The sequence below is a fragment of the Squalius cephalus genome, assembly GCF_949319135.1.
Source record: "Squalius cephalus genome assembly, chromosome: 8".
In the NCBI taxonomy this organism is placed as follows: domain Eukaryota; kingdom Metazoa; phylum Chordata; class Actinopteri; order Cypriniformes; family Leuciscidae; genus Squalius; species Squalius cephalus.
The window spans coordinates 18,999,674-19,019,595 of NC_137129.1; positions in this window are offsets into that span (position 1 = coordinate 18,999,674).

The following is a 19,922-nucleotide window of genomic DNA, read 5'->3' on the forward strand; positions in this document are numbered from 1 at the left end:
GGACAAGTTTAGAGACAGGACGTGACAGGATCTTCTGAATGCCATCCTTAGTCACTTTAACATCAGCTTTCCTCACCAATCCATCTTTGCTTGGTGATGTTTTCACAATGATTGCCATTGGCCACTCATTTCTGTTCACTTGAATGTTCTTTACCAAGACAATATCCCCTTCTTTCAAATTCGTTTTTTTGTCTTGCCACTTTCGTCGGTGTTGCAAAGTACTAAGGTATTCTTTTTTCCATCTTGTCCAGAAGACATCTGCTAACCTTTGCACTTGTTTCCATTCTTCCTTAAGCAACTCATTATTCCCGAAGTCTCCAGGTGGGGGAAGTGTTGCACCTGTCTTTTGTGTCAAAAGAGTTGCAGGGGTGAGAATAAAGGGAAATTCTGGGTCAGAGGACACTGGGATTAAAGGCCGTGAATTCATCACTGCAGTAACTTCCGCCATGAACGTCGTCAAGACCTCATGTGTGAGACGGGAAGACTTCTCTTTAAGTAGCATGCAATCAAGAATGCGACGTGCAATCCCGATCATTCTCTCCCAGTGACCACCCATATGAGAGGCATGAGGTGGATTGAATATCCAGGTGCAATTGTGTTCTTTCAGATATTTCTGCACATTCTCTGAGCTGACACAAGATTCATCCATTTTGAGTTCACGGGAAGCTCCAACGAAATTTGTCCCACGATCTGAATGCAGTTGTTTAACTGGCCCTCTGATTGCAAAAAATCTCCTTAAGGCATTGATGAAACTACTAGAGCTCATTGCCTCGATTACTTCAATGTGGACAGCTCTTGAGCACATACATGAAAACATAACTGCCCACCTCTTGGAATTAGCTTGACCTCCTCTGGTCTTACGGGCAGTCACTTCCCATGGTCCGAAAACATCAACACCCACATAGGTAAAAGGTGGAGCTACTGTCAACCGTTCCACTGGCAAATCAGACATCTGCTGATGCTCTGTCTTCCCTCGCAGCTTCTTGCAGATTACACACTTGAAAAGCAAACTGCGTATGCACTTCTTACCTCCTACAAGCCAAAATCCGGCAGCTCTGACAGCACCTTCTGTAAAGTGTCTGCCCTGATGTTCCACGGACTCATGATAATGTCGCACAATCAGTTTTGCCACATGATGTGTACCCGGGATGATAATAGGGTTAACTTCACAAGTTTCCAGACCTGACCTCACAATACGACCCCCTACTCGAAGTAAGCCATCGCTGTCAAGGACAGGAGATAGTTTCCTCAACACACTCTTATGAGGAAGGTTGTGAGTTGCAGTGATGCTTTCAATAACTCTCGTATTGAGCATTCTTCAACACAAGGATTTTTGCTTTCTCCAGCTCTTCTTCAGAAGGACCTTTGCAGCAGATATGCCATCCTCTGCAACCATCATCTTGCGAGCATTTGGAGAAAGATCTGGCAATGTGAATCAGACGTGCTATTGCTCTGATGAGAGTGTTAAAGTTAGAGAATCTGCTAAATCTCTCAGAATTCCATGTGACCTTGGGAACTTCAGTAAGGTTTGAAACCACATGTGGGCGTATTTCAGAATCTGAGGTTGGATCCACAAGCACAAATTACTTTTGTGATTCAGACCGAAGCTGAGAATTATGCAAGAAGAGTGGGCCTGTGAGCCATGAACTGGCACCTAGCGATGCTGCAGGTACAGATCTGGATCCGTGGTCTGCTGGGTTAAGCTCTGTGGGAACATATCGCCATTGTGCAGGCGAACTGGATTTATGTATACGTTGAATCCTGTTGTTCACGTAGACATAGAACCTCCGTGTTTGATTATAAATGTAGCCTAGTACTACCTTGCTATCAGTATAGTACCAGATATGATCAAAAGTCATGTCCATCTCTTCCACAATCAACTCTGCAATCTCCACTGCTAATACAGCAGCACACAACTCCAGTCTTGGGACAGTAATGTCTGGCTGTGGTGCTAATTTGGATTTCCCAAATAAGAAGTTAACATTTGTGTGACCATGATGATCTGTCACCTTCAGGTATCCAACAGCAGCAATGGCTTTGACTGAGGCATCAGCGAAAACACAAAGTTCTTTACTCTGAATATCGTACAGAGGAATGGGTATACAAACACGTGGTATTTGCAGCTCTTTCAAATCTTGAAGAGATTTTTTCCATTTTTTCCACTCTGCCTCCATGACCTCAGGCAAAGGGGAATCCCAGCCCTCACCTTGTTTGGTAAGTTCCCTCAACAGTAACCTTCCTTGTATAGTGACAGGAGCTAGGAATCCAAGAGGGTCATACAAGCCATTCACGGTAGATTGGACGCCTCTCCGCGTGAAAGGCTTGTCATCGTCTGAAACATGAAACATGAAAGAGTCTGTTGCAACATTCCAGGACACACCAAGACTACGTAAGATGGGAAGGTCATTTGAGAAAAGTTGCAGATCTTTAATGCCCTCAGCACGATCTTCCAAAGGAAAGGCTTCAATCACATTTGGACAGTTAGATATAATCTTGTGCAGTCTAAGGTTAGACACTGCAAGCATTTCTTGTGTACGTTTGAGAAGGTCGATCGCCTCTGCCTGTGTAGCACATGATTTCAGCATGTTATCAACATACAACTCCTTCTCCACCAACTTTCTGGTGTCACTGCCAAATTTCTCTTCATGTTCTTTGGCTGCTCTCCGTAGGCCATAAATAGCCACTGCTGGTGATGGGCTATTCCCAAAAACATGCACACGCATTCTGTGATCCACAATTTCATTGTCAAGGTCATTGTTTCTGTACCACAGGAACCTAAGATAGTCCCTATGATCCTCCCTAACCAGAAAACAATGGAACATGTGCTGTATGTCAGCAGTAATAGCCACAGGCTCATTACGGAATCTCATCAGGACCCCTAGCAGGCTGTTATTCAAATCAGGGCCTGTGAGAAGTACATTGTTCAGTGAAACTCCCTCATATGGTGCACTTGAATCAAAGACAACTCGAATTTTGTCAGGTTTCTTAGGGTGGTACACCCCAAACAGCGGCAAGTACCACACTTCCTGACCTTCCTGAAGAGGTGGTGCAATTTCGGCATGCTCATCTTTTAGCAAGTTATCCATAAAATCCAGAAAGTGTGCTTTCATCTGTGATCGTTTGTTCAGAGTGTGTCGCAGCGCGAGAAGACGTTTGAATGCATAGTCTCTGTTGTTGGGTAGACTTTGTCTGGGCTCACGAAAGGGAAGCGGAGCAACCCAACTGTTGCAGCTGTCTTGAAAAAACTCTTTGTCCATGATCTGAAGAAACCTAGTGTCTTCCACAGATGGAGCAATCTTATGATCATTTGCAGTGTAGAAAACTGAATAGCCAACACTTTCACCATCCGGCACTAACAGAATGGAGTCCACAGATGTGGTTTCTAGAGGTTGTTGCCATTGTGGATTAACATCCAGTTTCTCTTTTACCTTGATTTGACTATAGCATGGACTCAGAAAGCGGTGACGGCCATTATCCAAGATGAAAGTCTTGAAAGTATGAACTGAAGATGGCCTATGAGCTCCTCTGAGACACACATCCCCAACGACAACCCAGCCCAAATCCAGTTTCTGAGCGAAAGGGGCGTTATTTGGACCATTAATTTGTTTGCGTACTTTGTGTACTTGCAGGATGTCTCTGCCCAGTAAAAGAAGAATCTGAGCATCAGAGTCGAGAGGTGGTATTTCTTGTGCTATGTGTCTCAAGTGGCTGTGATGGAACGCTGCACCAGGAGTTGGAATTTCTGTACGATTGTTTGGAATCTGATTACATTCTAGAAGAGTAGGGAGAGGTAGACTTATCTTTCCATCAATGGACTCCACAATGAAATCAGAAATTCTTCTCCCCGCTGTCTCTAAAAGGCCTGCACATGTTTTCAGTGTGTAGGGCAATGGAGTTGTTTTGATGTTAAAGATGTCAAAGAAATCCTTTCTCACCAAAGAGCGGTTGCTTTGCTCATCTAAGATAGCATACATCCTCTTTGCTTTCTCTTTGTGTCCAGCTGGATAGACGGAAACTAGACACATTTTCGAACAAGACCGTGCACTCAGACCTTCTCCGCAGACTTCCGTGCACTCAGATGTAACCTCATGACTATCTGATTTGTATTTCTCCCCGCCATGCTCTGAGGTAGGGGTAGATGACTGAGATTTCCAGGGGGCAGGACCTGGATGAAGGGCTGAAGGATGGCGATCACTACCGCACTCTTTGCACTGAACTTCTACAGTGCAGTTTTTGGCAAGATGGTCTGTAGAAGAACAGCAACGGAAACAGACAGACCGCTCTTTCAGGAACTGCATTCTATCTTGTAGAGATTTCTCTCTGAACCCTCTGCATCTTCTCAAAGGATGAGGTTTCCCATGTATTGGACAGCTTTTGTTCGGGCTAACTGATCTCTTTTCCTGTTCAAATTGTATTTTAGTTGAAGGATTAATTTGAGTCTTGTGAACAGATATTGGCATTTGTCTTTGTCTCTCAAACCTTTCTCCTTTCTCGTATTTTACATGAGGAAACGTACTGAAACTAGGATCTGTACGTGCTTTTGCTTCTGAACGAACAAAATTTGCAAACACTGAGAAAGTTGGAAAAGCAACATGATGTTCTTGCTTGTATTTGGATCCAAATGACATCCACTTTTCTTGAATGTTATATGGAAGTTTTTCCACAATAGGATTCACCCCCTTAGAAGTGTCCAAGTATGCCAGACCTGGTAAGTATCCTTCAAGCTTAGCAGCTTCTAGTTCTGAGAGGATGTCTCCTAAATCTCGAAGCTTTTGTGGATCTTTGTTTGTCACTCTGGGGAAGTCTTCTAGTTTGGCGAAAAGAGCATGTTCAATTGCTTCTGGAGAACCATATATTTCTTCAAGCCTCTGCCATGTCATTATCAGCGCACCTGATGGATTCCTGATGTAAACCGCTTTCAGTCTCCGTGCATGTTCAGAAGATTCTCTACCCAGGTATTTGATTAAGAGATCAAGCTCTTCTGCTGGGGAAAGACCCAGACCAGAAATAGCACCTTGGAAAGATGATTTCCATGCCCAGTAATTAATGGGCTTGTCATCAAAGTAAGTAAGCCCTGCTGTCACAAGTTGCGTACGAGCTAGATACTTTGCGAGGTCATATGTAATGTCTCCTTTATCAGGAGGTCTACACTGCATTTGGTAGTGATAAGGAGGGTACTGCATTTTAGTGGCATTTTGACTCATGTCTGCTCCAAAGTCCAAGGTTTGTGAACTAATTGGTACATTTTTGAAACCTAACTCACTTTTAATTGGACTTATTAAGTGAGAAGCTTGAAGTGGTGGTTGAGTTTCTTGTCCTCCACTAGATGGCAGTATACCACTACTGACTTTAGATTGTGTTTTCACATAATCCGCTGTTCTGATTCGACTGTCCTCGATGGGAACAGGAACTGATACTCTGCTGGCTGCGCTACGTTCTGTTTCTAACAATGCTTCCTCCAGTACCTGAGCTTCTACCAAAGCAGCATCCTTTTCTTTTTCCTCTTGCAAAGCCTCCAGAGTTGCTTGAAGTCGTGCCTGTTCAACTTTCAATTCTATTTCTCTTTTAGCATATGCTGCTCTGGCTTGCGCAGCTTCCGCTTTTGCTCTTGCTTTGAAAACCGCTATGCTGGCACTTGAGTGGCGACTGGATGCCCTTGAAGAACGACTGGATGCTTTTGAGGAATGTGTGCTGACAGAGTGCACATCTTTAACTGTGCCTTTAAGATTTGCTGACTCTGTCTGACCTTCTGCCATGCTTATATGATACTTAATCATATGCAGAAAAATCACATTGATGTAATGGAGACTTTGGAATGTTTAAATCTTGATTCCCTACGGTTCTTGAGCGTCTTTCTCAGTCTGTTGTATTGTTGTCTTTTCACTGTACTGGCCTTATTAGAATTCTCTGGCATCTAACTATCCAGTAAGTTAAACAGTGACTCAAAAACCTCGCTGGACACCTCAAGTCGTTTCTGAAGTTTATGATTCAACTGTGAAACTGTAAAAATATACAAAAGATACAATTACTAAATATGAAATTGGAAAATTACAGATTGACAATAACACAAGGATAATTAAACTTAGAAAATATACATCTTAATATCAAATAACCTTCTGAAATGTATCACACAATAAATTTAACACTGTATACTTACAGACATTGCGTCTAACAGATGAAAAGAAAGGTGATGTTTAGAGATGTCACACAGCTACCACATTTTGCTGAACTATTGCAGTACTACTAGTACTTCCTGCTTCCTGAACTAAGAGGTTGTCTGTGCTTTTCAAAATTAAAGTCCTCACTAGAATACACATTTACAAAATGATAAATCCACTGAAAAATCTAAATAAATTCAGTCCTGCACAAGAACCATGTATCGAGCACCTAACCTTCTCCAACTTCACAAACTGTAGGATGTCCCTGATCCAAGACGAGTGAGAAGGCGGCGCAGGAGACTTCCACTTTAATAAAATCAAACGTCTAGCCAATAAGGAGACAAAGGCTACAAAGTCAGCTATATATTTAGGAAGCTGCAAAGTAGGAAGTAAAACCCCAAACAAAGCGGTACATGCTGTTGGATCAAATTGAACCCCCGTACAAACAGAAATAGAATTAAATATCTGTGTCCAAAAATTAAATAGTGAAGGGCAGGACCAAAACATATGGACATGGGTAGCTGGAGCCTGATGACATCTAATGCACATGGGATCGACATCATTATAGATTTTGGAAAGCCTAACTCGAGTGAGATGGGTACGATGTAGAATTTTGCACTGGATCAGACCATGTCTAGCACAAATAGATGAGGAATGAACCCGACGCAAAATGGCATCCCACAGCTCCTCCGAGATCCCCTCCCCTAGATCCTCCTCCCATTGGGTTTTAATTTTATGCTGCGGGGTAAGCTGCAAAGAATAGATAAGATTGTATAAACGTGAAATAGCACCCTTAATGGTAGGCAATGGGGTTAAAAAGGAGTCAATTAGAGAGACGGCTGGGAGATTTGGGAAATTGGGGCTAAGATTGCGGATGAAACTACGAACTTGAAGATATCTAAAAAAATGCTGTCTAGGCAAATGGAATTTCTCAGAGAGTTGTTAGAAGGATGCAAAAGTACCAGCAATATACAAGTCCCTAAATGCCTTGATGCCATAGTCAGACCACAAAGAAAAAGCCCCATCAATTAAGGAAGGATGAAAAACAGGGTTAGCTGATAAAGGTGCTAGGAAAGAGAAGGTCTGTAGACCAAAATAGCGTCGAAATTGCTTCCAAATTTTAAAAGTGGATTTAACTAAAATATTATTGCAAAAAGGGGAGGGAGAAAAGCTAAGAGGAGCGTGGATGAGAGCAGTCAACGAAGCAGGTTTAACAGAAAACATCTCCATACTCAACCATGTAGGAGGAACTGGTGCCCCCTCCAGAGAAATCCAAAGCTGAATTACTCTAAGGATGGAAGCCCAGTAATAAAACCTCAAGTTAGGAAGGGCCAAGCCCCCAATGGTCTTAGGTCTCTGTAACAGCTCCTTTCGCATACGAGGGACCTTCCTGTTCCATATAAACTCAGTGATTGATTTGTCTAATTTGTGAAAAAAAGACTGAGGGAGAAAGACAGGTATGCACTGGAAGAGGTAAGACAATTTGGGGAGAATATTCATCTTAACCGAATTAACTCTGGCCACAAGGGAAAGAGGCAACAGTGACCACCGTTGAAAGTCCATCCGTATCTGATCTAACAAAGGGGCAAAATTATAATCAAACAAATCGGTCTCTAATCTGAATACCAAGGTATTTAAAGCCAAATGGTACAATTTTGAATGGGAAACCCTGAGCAGCATTTTGGGCACCTTGATTTAAAGGAAACAGCTCACTTTTGTCCAAATTTAGTTTATAGCCTGAAATCTGACCAAATGAACTAAGGATGTCAAGGGCAGCTGGAACTGAGACAGAGAGATTGGACACATATAGTAATAAGTCATCGGCATAGAGGGAGACCTTCTGTTCAAGACCATATCTTGTTATTCCAGTGATGCGTGGCTCTGAACGAAGCGCAATAGCAAGAGGTTCAATAGCAACAGCAAATAAAAGAGGACTCAGAGGACAGCCCTGACGAGTGGAGCGGTGCAAAGGGAAATAATCTGAATGGGTGTCATTAGTTCTGACTGAAGCCACAGGAGATGAATAGAGCAACTTAATCCAAGAAATGAACTCCTGACCAAAACCAAATTTCTCCAAAGCGTAAAAAAGGTAGTTCCACTCCACTCTGTCAAAAGCCTTCTCCGCGTCTAATGAAATTACGGCTTCCGGCCCTGTTGACGTAGAAGGATTATAAACAACATTGAGAAGTCGTCTGAGATTAAAGAACCCATGTCTGTTCTGGACAAAACCTGTCTGATCAGGAGAGATTATCAAAGGCAAAACTGATTCCAGTCGCAGAGCTAATAATTTAGACAGAAGTTTTACATCAACAAATAAAAGACTAATTGGACGGTAACTTGAGCAGGACAGAGGGTCCTTATTCTTTTTTAAGAGTAATGATATGGAGGCCTGATTTAGAGTCTGAGGTAATTTAGAAAGAGTAAGAGATTCATTGAACATTTCTATCAAAACTGGTGCTAATTTGTCAAAAAAGGTTTTGTAAAACTCGGTCGGAAAACCGTCCGGGCCTGGGGTCTCATTTATAAAACTGTGCGTAGGAACCTTACTAAAAGTGTACGTGCGCCCGAAAGCCAAAAATGGCGTACGCAAAAAAATATTCAGATTTATAAAACCGTTCGTACGCCAGAACCTGCGCAGAATTCACTTTATAAATCCCAGTCAGCGGAAGATTGTGCGTACATGCGTCTCCTCCCCGAAATAACCATATATGGAGCTTACAACGCCTAGTTTTACTATGCAGATCCTCATCTGCATATCATTTGCATATGATTATTCATCCACGTGATAACGTTTAACGGTACAAGACACATTACATTAATAAAAATCAAGTAGTTGCCTATCCTTGCCTTGTTTTTGAATACATAAATCAAATAGTGTAAAATACATTTCAGAGAAAGTTTTTCTCAATCTTTTCCACTGGCCGAATTTTATTTTTAATTGATTTATATTTTTAATGTAAACAGATAGGTCTTGGGCATTATTTGCACGAAACTATTTTCTCAGACAATCTTGTATTATCATGATAAGAAATTATCTCTGTGGTTAAAACATTAAAACACAGCATGCCACAGGAAAAGTGTTCAAAAACATCGCATCCACAACAAATATTTCTATTGACTGAATTTGAATATAAAAATGTTGTAACTTCTCAGTAATGATTTCATGTTTAAGTGCTTAACTCCATTAATTTGAATGGCATATTTAATCTAAATGTTTATATCAGAAGTAAAACATAGTTTAAATCATTATTTTATTTATTTAAACTGTTATTTGCGTCAGTTTCACTAAACGGCTCAACACGCTCGCTGGCGCGGACATTTAAGAAGGGATGGATATTTGCTTCAAGTGACAGGCTTGGTGAGTGAAATTATATTTGTATTATCTTTCTGTATATGTTTAATTTCTTTAGATTTTCTGTCTAAAAGTGACCAAAAATACACTTAACTCCAGCTCACCATCGGTGTCGCCAATTCCCTTTGTCTCCAGAATGTGCGTACGCACGGCTCAAAGTTTGCTTAAAGGTGCGCACATTCTCCCGTCAAGTTTGTTTTTTATAGATCACAACCTTTGCGTGGGAACTGGCGTACGTACGTTTCCAGACCCGTTTTGTGCGTACGCACGCTTTATAAATGAGACCCCTGGACATTTTCCAGACTGCATAGAAAATGTTGCCCGTTTAAGGTCATCTATGGTGATTGGGCCCTCTAACTGCACAGCAGTATCAGCATCTACCCTAACCAACTCCAGTGAGTCAAAAAAACTATCCAGGGCTGACAGATCAGACCCAACCTCAGAAGTATATAAAGAGGAGTAAAACCGTTTAAACTTATCATTAATTTTTTGGGGATCGGTTGTGACGCCAGAAGGAGTATGAATTTGTGAAATCTGCTGAGAGGAGGAAGCCTGTCGAAGCTGATGGGCCAAAAGTTTGGACGCCTTATCCCCAGATTCATATGACAATATTTAGCCTTAAATAAGAGCTCCTCAACCTCTTTAGTAGAAAGAACATCAAACTCAGCCTGAAGAGAGAGACGATCCTTATATATGTTAGGGGATGGGGAGGAAGCATAAATATTATCAAGCTGGGAGATTCGTAACCTCAATTCCTTTAATTTTTTTTTCCTTTGTTTGTTCTCATAACTGCTGTATGAAATAATTTCACCTCTAATGTATGCTTTCAAAGTCTCCCAAAGAAGGGAGGCTGAGATCCCTGGAGTTCTGTTGGTAGTAAGAAAAAAGTCAATTTGATTAGAAACAAACTTAACAAAATCCTCATTAGATAGCAAGCACGTATTGAGACGCCAAGGGGGGCACGTACGTTTGCACTCCTGTATGAATAACTCCAATGTGGTCGGAGCATGATCTGATATTAGAATAGTATCATAAGAGCAAGACTGAACAGAATGGAGAAAACGGTTGTCCAGGAGAAAATAATCAATACGAGAAAAGGAGTGATGTACGAGAGAAAAAAAGAATACATTTTACCAGACGGATTAAGAAAGCGCCATGGATCAGAGACCGAGAACTCATCCATAAAGGATAAAATGGTCTTCGAGGACTTTGAGGGCACTCCTGGTCTAGTAGAAGAGCGATCTTTTGCTGCGTTCACACCAAACGCGAAAATGCGTCAAAATTCGCGCCTGCCGCGTCTAGTTATACGCGTGACCACTTTGTGTGCATTCGCGCGTCAAGAGCGAAATTGACGCGCGTAAAATCAAAAAATCACGCGCGTCAAAGGCAAAGTCCGGGGGCGAAAGTTTCGAAAGCTGTTGGCGGCCATCTTTTTTAGATGTTTATCGAGCATTAGCATTAGCATTAATCGAGAGAGTCACCGCTCTTATATGCTCTGGAGAGCAGAAACAGCTGCGTAGGGGACATCGTCGCTGTACTCGGGTCCACCAAAACCTCCAGAGGGTTTCAGGAGTTTCACAATTTGCTCCAGGAGGTAGGTTTGGGGGACCTAACGGTGAGGACGCTGACGAGGACAGCGTAGGCCGTATAAAGCCTCGGCCTCGAGTGGTCTCTGCATGACGAGCCCGCGCTGTACAGTCCGGCGCGAGGTTCACCCTCTCCCGCACCTAATCTGTCATTTATTTTTGTTTTGATAATAAATGGAGCCAGCCTCCAAAAGTGAAACCTGTCCTGTGATTTTTTTGAAAAGTTTTTATACACTTAATTGTGTTTGGTGTCTTTACATTAGATTAATAAAGCTTCATATAGGCTAATCTAGAATAGATATGGAATAAATAGCATTCAATACAAATGAGTAGGCTATCTCTCATATTGAAATCGAGTTTTTATGTGAAAGATTTGCTTTGTTGTGCATTTTAGTCATATTACTAAATAATTTATTGAGGCCAAACATAAAATAACATTAAACTGTCAGTTCACCACGTGACAGCAGCATGCAGGCAGGCTCCTGATTGGTTAACGCGGCGCGAATTGACGCAGAAGTTCAGATTTTTCAACTCGGGCGGCAGACGCGAATTCGCGTCAAACGCGTGATGCACAAAAAGCACAATTCGCGCTTAACGCGCGAAACGCGCCAGACGCTCAATTCGCGTCACTCGCGCGAACTAGACGCGCGAATGAGGCGAATTCGCGTCTACCGCGCCGCGCTAAACGCCTCATTCGCGCCGCAAGACCTCCAGACGCGCGTAAACGCGTCTTACCATTGACTTAACATTGAAATCACTCGCGCCAGACGCATTTTCGCGTTTGGTGTGAACGCAGCATAATACAGGATTAAGCCAACAATTGAAGTCACCCCCCATAATAAGTAGATGTGTGGACATGTCAGGTAATTTGGCGAACAATTGATGGAAAAAATTGTCGTCATCCCAGTTTGGACCATACACATTAGCCAGAATCACAGAATTACTATATAGCTGTCCTGTTACAAACACAAACCTTCCATTGGGGTCAGCTATTACATTAGAGCAAACAAAAGGAACCGATTTGTGAATCAAAATTGCAACCCCCCTAGATTTACCAATAAAACTAGAATGAAATTCTTGACTGACCCACCTCCCCTTTAATCTGATATGGCTGGAAGATTTTAGGTGAGTCTCTTGAAGGAAGATAATATGAGCACCTAATTGTTGAAGATGGTGAAGAACTTTGCTACGTTTAATAGGCTGATTTAGACCATTACAGTTCCAGCTAACAAATTTGAGTCCTGTCCCTGATTGTCGTGGCATCCTAGACTGCTGCACGCTAGTCAAGTATTAGTGTACACTGCAGCATGGAATGTATAACAGTCACAGAAATAAATTAAAACATGGGCGACCTGACTAAACAAAACAAAAAACACAGCGAGAGAAAAAGGGAGAACTCCTCACACACCCACCCACCACCCCACAAGCTGAAGCGTCTTCCCAAACAAGACGCGAGCAAATCCCACAAACTACCAAAAACATCCTAACACGCTCCGTTAACAGCACAAACCAGTAGTGCTCATGCGAGTTTGTAATAAAGCATAAAATAAATATGTAAACAAACACAGTAGCAAAATATGAAAAGTGACTCAAGTCCAAGTGACACAAACCTTAAGCAAGGCAGCTTACCAACAGAGAACGGGTTAAATTAACCCCCAGTTTACCGAACAAACTGCCAGCCGCTTTCAAACTGTAGCTCCAGAAGAGACACCAGACTTTAAGTTCACCTTGACAAAGTCCATTGCAGTGGCTGGGTCCTCAAAGGTGTGTGTAGCTCCACCAGGAAGAGTGATCTTCAAAGTCGCTGGAAACCTCAATCCGAACTTCACTCCAGGACACGAATGTAACAGACGTTTAACGTCCGTGAATGCAGCACGTTTCTTCGCAACTGACGAAGTATAGTCAGGAAAGAGAAACAGTTTTTTGCCTTGGTGGAGAAGAGGAGCCTCGCTGGCCCGGCGTAAAATGTCATTCCTCACGTGAAAAAAGTGCACACGAATCACAAAGGGTCGGGGTGGTTTACCATCACTGGGCTTGGATCGGAGAGTGCGATGCGCACGATCGAGCAGGGGCAACTCATCCAGGCCGAGGGAGTCCATCAGCAGCTGGGCAATAAATTCGGTTGGGCGCGCACCTTCGGCCCCCTCCGGCACACCTACCAGCCGTATGTTGTTCCTCCTCGCTCTACCCTCCAGGTCCTCACATTTATCGGTCAGCAGTTTAACCTCGGCTTTCAGCGTGGAAACTGTTGAATCCAGTGAAGTTAGCAGGTCACTGTGGTCAGTGACTCCGTGATAGCTTGATCATGAGAGCTAAGTTTTTGTTGCATCGGTTCAATTGCGTGGCTAAGCTCCTCTCTTACCGAAGAAATGTCCGCACGAAGCTCGCAAGACAGCGAGTCTATTTTGCCGCAAATGTCCCCTTTCAACTGGTCTAACATAGCCCGGAGGTGATCTAAATTGGGCGCACACTCGGGGTCCGTGACCACCTTCGGCGGAGATGCGGGCTCAGTCGAGGGAGAAGCCTTAGCACGGCCTGTGCGAGCCGAGTTTCCACGTGCAGCTGCCATAGTCGGTTGAAATTCCCTTCAAACACACCGAAACTGACCAAGTACTTGTCACAATTGCGCACCGGCCAAATTAGTGAAAAGAAACTGTGTTGTAAAGTTAAAATAAACACAAACTCGCTGAGCAAAAGGGAGACAGGTCCTACATACTCGGTGTCCAACAGCGCCCCCAAATTGTTCACTTTCTATTGTTTCTAAATTTCTATTTTAAAAACTTTCGATTTATCAAAGAATCCTGAAAAAAAATAAAAAATTAATAATGGTTTCTACAAAATATTAAACAAAAAAAACTGAAAGGATTCTTGAGGAACAAATCAGCAAGTTAGATTTTTTCTGAAGGATCATGTGACACTGAAGACTTCTGCCATATCTGTTTTGGGTTTCGTTTCACGTTCAAATTTTCATGACTTTTATTTTGAAATTAGTCATTGTCATGTGTCTCCTGTCCATGTCAAGTTCCCTCAAGTGATCTTACCATGTGGTTCCTCTGGTTCAACACAGGGGATTTTCCGACAGCTCCTACATGTACCACATGACCACTGCAGGTTCAGTTAGGCAGTGTTGTCATAGAAACACATTGTTCCCAGTCCAATGACGTGAACAGCTCTGAATAGAATGTCACGCTGTCAGGGTGCGGTGCAGGCAGAAGAAGACGAAGGAGAATTAAAGTTCCAATACAAACTTTTACTTACAACTTAAACTGGTACAGAACGGGCAGAAAGTTCACACACACCAAATACAAATGGAGAACGGACCAAGACTGACAGAACTGAAGGAACTTAAATACTAACACAGATGAACACTGAATAACAGAACACAGGTGATACAGATGATGATGATGATGATGATGATGATGATGCTTAACTAGACACAGGTGATACAGATGCACAGATAATAACTGTGAAGACGACAGGTGATAAGAAGACAGGCAGACAAGTCCAATGAAAACAAACTACCGGTAAACAGAACACAACTGTGACATACGCGTTGTCATCTCAAGCATATATATATATATATATATATATATATATACATATATATATATACACATATATATATATATAAATACATATATTATAAAAATATAAATATATAACATAAATTCCTCATTAGCAGTTGTTTCTATGAACCACTATACGTAAGACATTCGCCATATTGGAACGGTCAAAGCTGGTCCGTGAACATTCATGAGCAAGTTCACTGTGTGTCTGCAATCGTAGTTATCGTAGATATTTATATCTGCAACAGACTTCAGCAGATGATTTTGCTAAACTAACACAATACACACGACGAAGGCGTCAGCTAACACTACATTAAAAAGTTACTATATAAAAACCTGTAATATTGAATTAATACATATAAAAACGCAAACCAACACATTCTCACCTGTGAAAGGGTATCCATTTTCTTTGAGAATTTAAATATTGGTGGTTTCACAACCAGAAACTGTGCAATGTTGTGGCATCATACATTCTTAATGTGAGTGAAGACACATTGACCATTCCAAGATGGTGGGTGAGCGACGTATTTGGAGCGGTCGAATGTGGAATCTACATATACATATCTATGATTTCAAGACTACGATAATTATGGCATGACGTGAACACAGCAATAGCTCTCATTTTGTCTAGCTTTGTTTATAACTACCTTATGTTAAATTAAGTCAAATCATTGTCTGGTATTGTTTATTTATTTTTTTGTTCTTTGCTGTTTGTGATGAGAAAAACAAAGCTTTTCGAAACTTTGAATCAATTGAAACGATTGCTTCGGAAAATGATTCACAGCATTCAAAATGCCACACGCTGGTGATGCTTGCTGGTCAGAACGATGTAAATGCTATGACAACTCAACTCAAAACATGCATTAAAAACACCTTTTACAAAACAGGTGTAACATATTAGATGCAATAAACAAATCATCTAATACCATTAAATGTGAAGTGTCTTTATAATACGTGTTATTTGGGGCTTGTTTTGTTTTGTGCTATGTAGAGCTTGATTAATCATACCAGTAAGAGAAAACTCTTCTTTTTCATTATACAGCCCCATTTCCAGAAAAGTTGGGGCATTTTGTAAAATGCAATAAAATTCACTATCTGTGATTTGTTAATTCTCTTGAACCTTTTTTAACTGACAAAAATACATAGAAAAGTTTTCCAGTGTTTTCACTAACCAACATAATTATATTTTGTAAATATAAACAAATTGTGATATTGATGGCTGCAACACACTACAAACAAGTTGGGACAGAGGACAAATAAAAGTGAAAAGATTATAAAGGTTAGATTATCCAACTCTTTGAAACAGGAATTGGTAATAGGTGAGGGTATCATGTTTGGGTGAAAAAGGAGCTTCTCAGTCTTTGCAAGCAAATATGGGTCATGGCTCACCACTTTGTCAAACAATTTAAAAATCACATGCATTTGAAATGCAAAGAATTTATGTCTTTCAATATCTGCCACACGTAATATTGTGAAAAGATTCAGGGAATCCAGAGAAATCTCAGTCTGTGTAGGGCAAGGCAGGAGACCTGTGTGCACCTCCGATGAATGTGCGTGACCTTAGAGCCCTCAGACGGGATTGCATGAGAAACCATCATGCTACTCTGTTAAATACAGCCACATGTGCTCAGGAGTACTTTAGAAAACCATTTTCACTTAACACAGTCTGACGCTGCATGAAGAAATGCCACTTGAATCTCTGTTAAGCAAGGAGAAAGCTATGCATCAGTACTATGCAGAGATGCCGCCGAGTTCTCTGGGCCCGAGCTCATCTCAGATGGTCTAGAAGACAGTGGAAATGTTTGCTGTGGTCAGATGAGTCCATGTTTCAGCTTGTTTTGGGGAAAAACAGACATCTAGTTCTCAGTCACAAAAGCAAACATCTGTCCTGGTATTGGGGTGCATCAGTGCAATTGGTATGGGTGACTTGGATTTGTGTGAAGGTATCACTGACATGGAGGCATATATTTGGATTGTACAGAGACATAAACTGCCATCAAGATGACATCTTTCCTGGGAAGCAAGACAATGCCAGGCCTCATTCTGCACATGCTGAAACTGAGTGGTTTCTAGAAACTCTGCACCATCGAAGGGATGTGCCTGCCTACCTGCCTGCCTGCAGTCCAGATCTGTCTCTTATTGAAAATGTATGACCAATCTTGAAAAGGTGTATCAGGCAACGATGACCACAGAATGTTGAGCAGCTGTCTTGTATCAGACAAGATTGGGCAAATATTCCACTTGCAAAACTGCAACAATTAGTATCCTCAATTCCCAAATGATTAAAAAGTGTAATTAAAAGGAAAGGTGATGTGACACAGTGGCAAACATGCCTCTGTCCCAACTTTTGTGGAGTGTGTTGCAGCCATCAAAATCAAAACTTGTTTATATTTACAAAATAAAATTAAGTTGGTCAGTGAAAACATTGGAAATATTTTCTTTGTACATTTGTAAGTTAAATAAAGGTTCAAGAGAATGAACAAATCACAGATTCTTATTGCATTTTACAAAATGCCACAACTATTCTGGAAATGGGGCTGTACAAACTTGTCATTAAATGTCTACAAATTTATTAAATTAATCAGAGATTAGGTAAAAATAATAGACACTGGTTCATGGGTTCACATAAGCCTGCGTTTACACTTGGTATTAACATGCGACCTGTATCCAGATGTTGTCTACATACACATTGAAAAGACAAGTGTAAACGAGCTTCTGAGCGGAATGTTATCTGATCAGCGTGTCCAGGTTCGGAGGTAGTCAAGGACGCATTGTGATCGGATCTCAGTGATGTAAACGCAATCCAGCCATCTTGTCTGCATTCACTGGTGGACGTCACACAAAACCCCGGCCACTGTCATTATTCCCCCTCTTCTCTCCAGAACTTAGAGCTGTGTGGTTTTGTGATACAGTCGAGTGCGAAGTACATCGCAATTCGCAAATAAACTGAAATGTTTTCCTTCACACCCGAAAGTTGCAGAACCATTCATTTACTGTAAAGAACGCGTATTTTTCTCGGACCAATACGTTTCTCTGTACTGTTTCCATTACGGCATATCCACATTAGTAGCCTACTTCCCTTCATCCTCCTCATTTTGCAAGATTTGTAAAATGTACCCCAGCTGAAAACTGTTTTTAAAAGAAAACCCACCACTTCAGGTCTTAGCACCGGTCCGGAGCCATCCCTTTTTTCATTTTTTTTTCATGGGAATCAATGCGAATGTGATCCAATCTGTTATCCAGATACAGAAGCCACTTGACATGGACAGGTGTAAACACAGTGTGTCCTGTTTGGCTTATGATCCGATCTGCTTGATCAGATCACGGTGATCGCATGTTAATGCCAAGTGTAAACACAGCCATAGATCATCTCCCCCTAGCAGCTATCTATTAAAAATTTTAAACATTTTGAAACAGTAATGACGTAATGCAGCCTTGTTTACTGAAATCATGTGCCTTTGGCAGTTTGATATGCGCTCCGAATAACTGGTTTGAAACAAATGATTAGCAAAGGTTTCGAAAGTATCACTATTTGCTATAATAAACTGCATTTGGGCTCTACTCGACTCACCTTTGTAACAACTAGAGTAATGGATGCTTAAAATTCAGTTTTGTCATCACAGGAATAAAATGTTAAAATATATTGAGAAAAAAAAAAACAGTTATTTTAAAAATCAAATAAATGCATCTTTGGTGAGCTAGATATTTCTTTCAAAATCATATCTTGCCAACTCCAAAACTTTGAATGTTAAATGAAATTATAGTGTATACTGACAGCCAGGGATGTGGATGTGTCAAGCAAATGTTTTTAGTTACCAATACCATTGTAGAAATGTGTTATGTAAGGGATAATGTACATCCAGACAGTTGTTATCACAGAATAAACCCTGCCATGGTGATCAGGATCCTGAAGGGGTTTATTCTGCGATAACAACCGTCTGGATACACATTATCCCACTTATTACATGGTAGAGTCCTGCACGGGTTCGGGTACCCACAAATTTTGCTCAAACGGGTGAAAAATATCCAATCGTGTCGGATACGGGTGCGGGTCGGGTCGGACACGGGGGAAACACGGGTCTAAACACGGGTTTAAAACAATCACATGCAAAAAATCATATGCATATTTTTAGGAACACATCTACAAAAATATGCCTGTATTTCAAGTTGATAAAATAATTTAAAATCCACATCAGTTTATTTGTGCCGACGCGCCACACCCTTCCAGGAATCTATAACGTTACCTAGGCTACTTTCACTTTTAAAAATGCATCATAACCGCGCACGCACGCACACGCGCGATCTGCTTGCAGTCATTGAGATGGATGCTGAGGAGTTGAAGAAAAGAATAACAAGTGGAGATTGTAAAGTTGTCGACAATACGTCATAAAAAATCAAATCCACTATGTGGGAGAAATTTGGAGTTATCTGAAGAAAGTATTGTGAAAGGCTTATTTGCTGCATGCATTTTCGTGTTGGATAGCCGCAAATGTGGAACTTCATCGCCGAGGAAGCACGCAGATACTGTGGTAACAAAGCAGTTCTATCGAACAGTATTTTTCAAATTTAACATTGTTAAGTGTGTGGTGTACAGGGCGTGTTTGAACCCAAAATTGTCAGATGTAGGCTAGACGAAATTGCGTGGCATATAGTGTTGTAGCCGCGTCTGTTCGATTGGTAAAATGTTAAGGCTTTTGTGGTTTTGTGGTAATGTGTTCAGTTTTGTGGTAACGTTTGCCATGTTCTTCATGTACCGGCCTTTTGACAGCTTCGGCTGAAGTTGTCCTTGTGTTAATTGTCATGTAATAACTTCTGTATGACCTGGCAATAAACATTTTTGTAATTGTGTCTATAATGTGATTGGCTAAACTGATTTTATTTCGGGTGCGGGTCGGGTATCGGTTCTGTTTTAAGCGGGTCGGGTCGGGTGCGGATTTTAATTAGTGCTGCTGTCGGAAAACGGGTCGGATGCGGTTTGAAGCACTGCGGGTACGGGCGGGTGCGGATTTATAAAATCGGACCCGTGCAGGACTCTGTTACATGGCTATTTGCCATGTAATAAGTAAATAACTAGACATGAAATATTGATCTGAGTCAAAATATTTTATTACCCAGGTGAAAAAGACGTGGTATTAAATTAAGTTTTATGTAACAAAGTTCGGGAGGAGCATGTTCAGGTAATCATCCAATCAGCACAAGAAGAAGCCAGTATAAATAAAGCCTTCCCTTACCTCCTGTCTCATGACAAATTTCTCAGCAT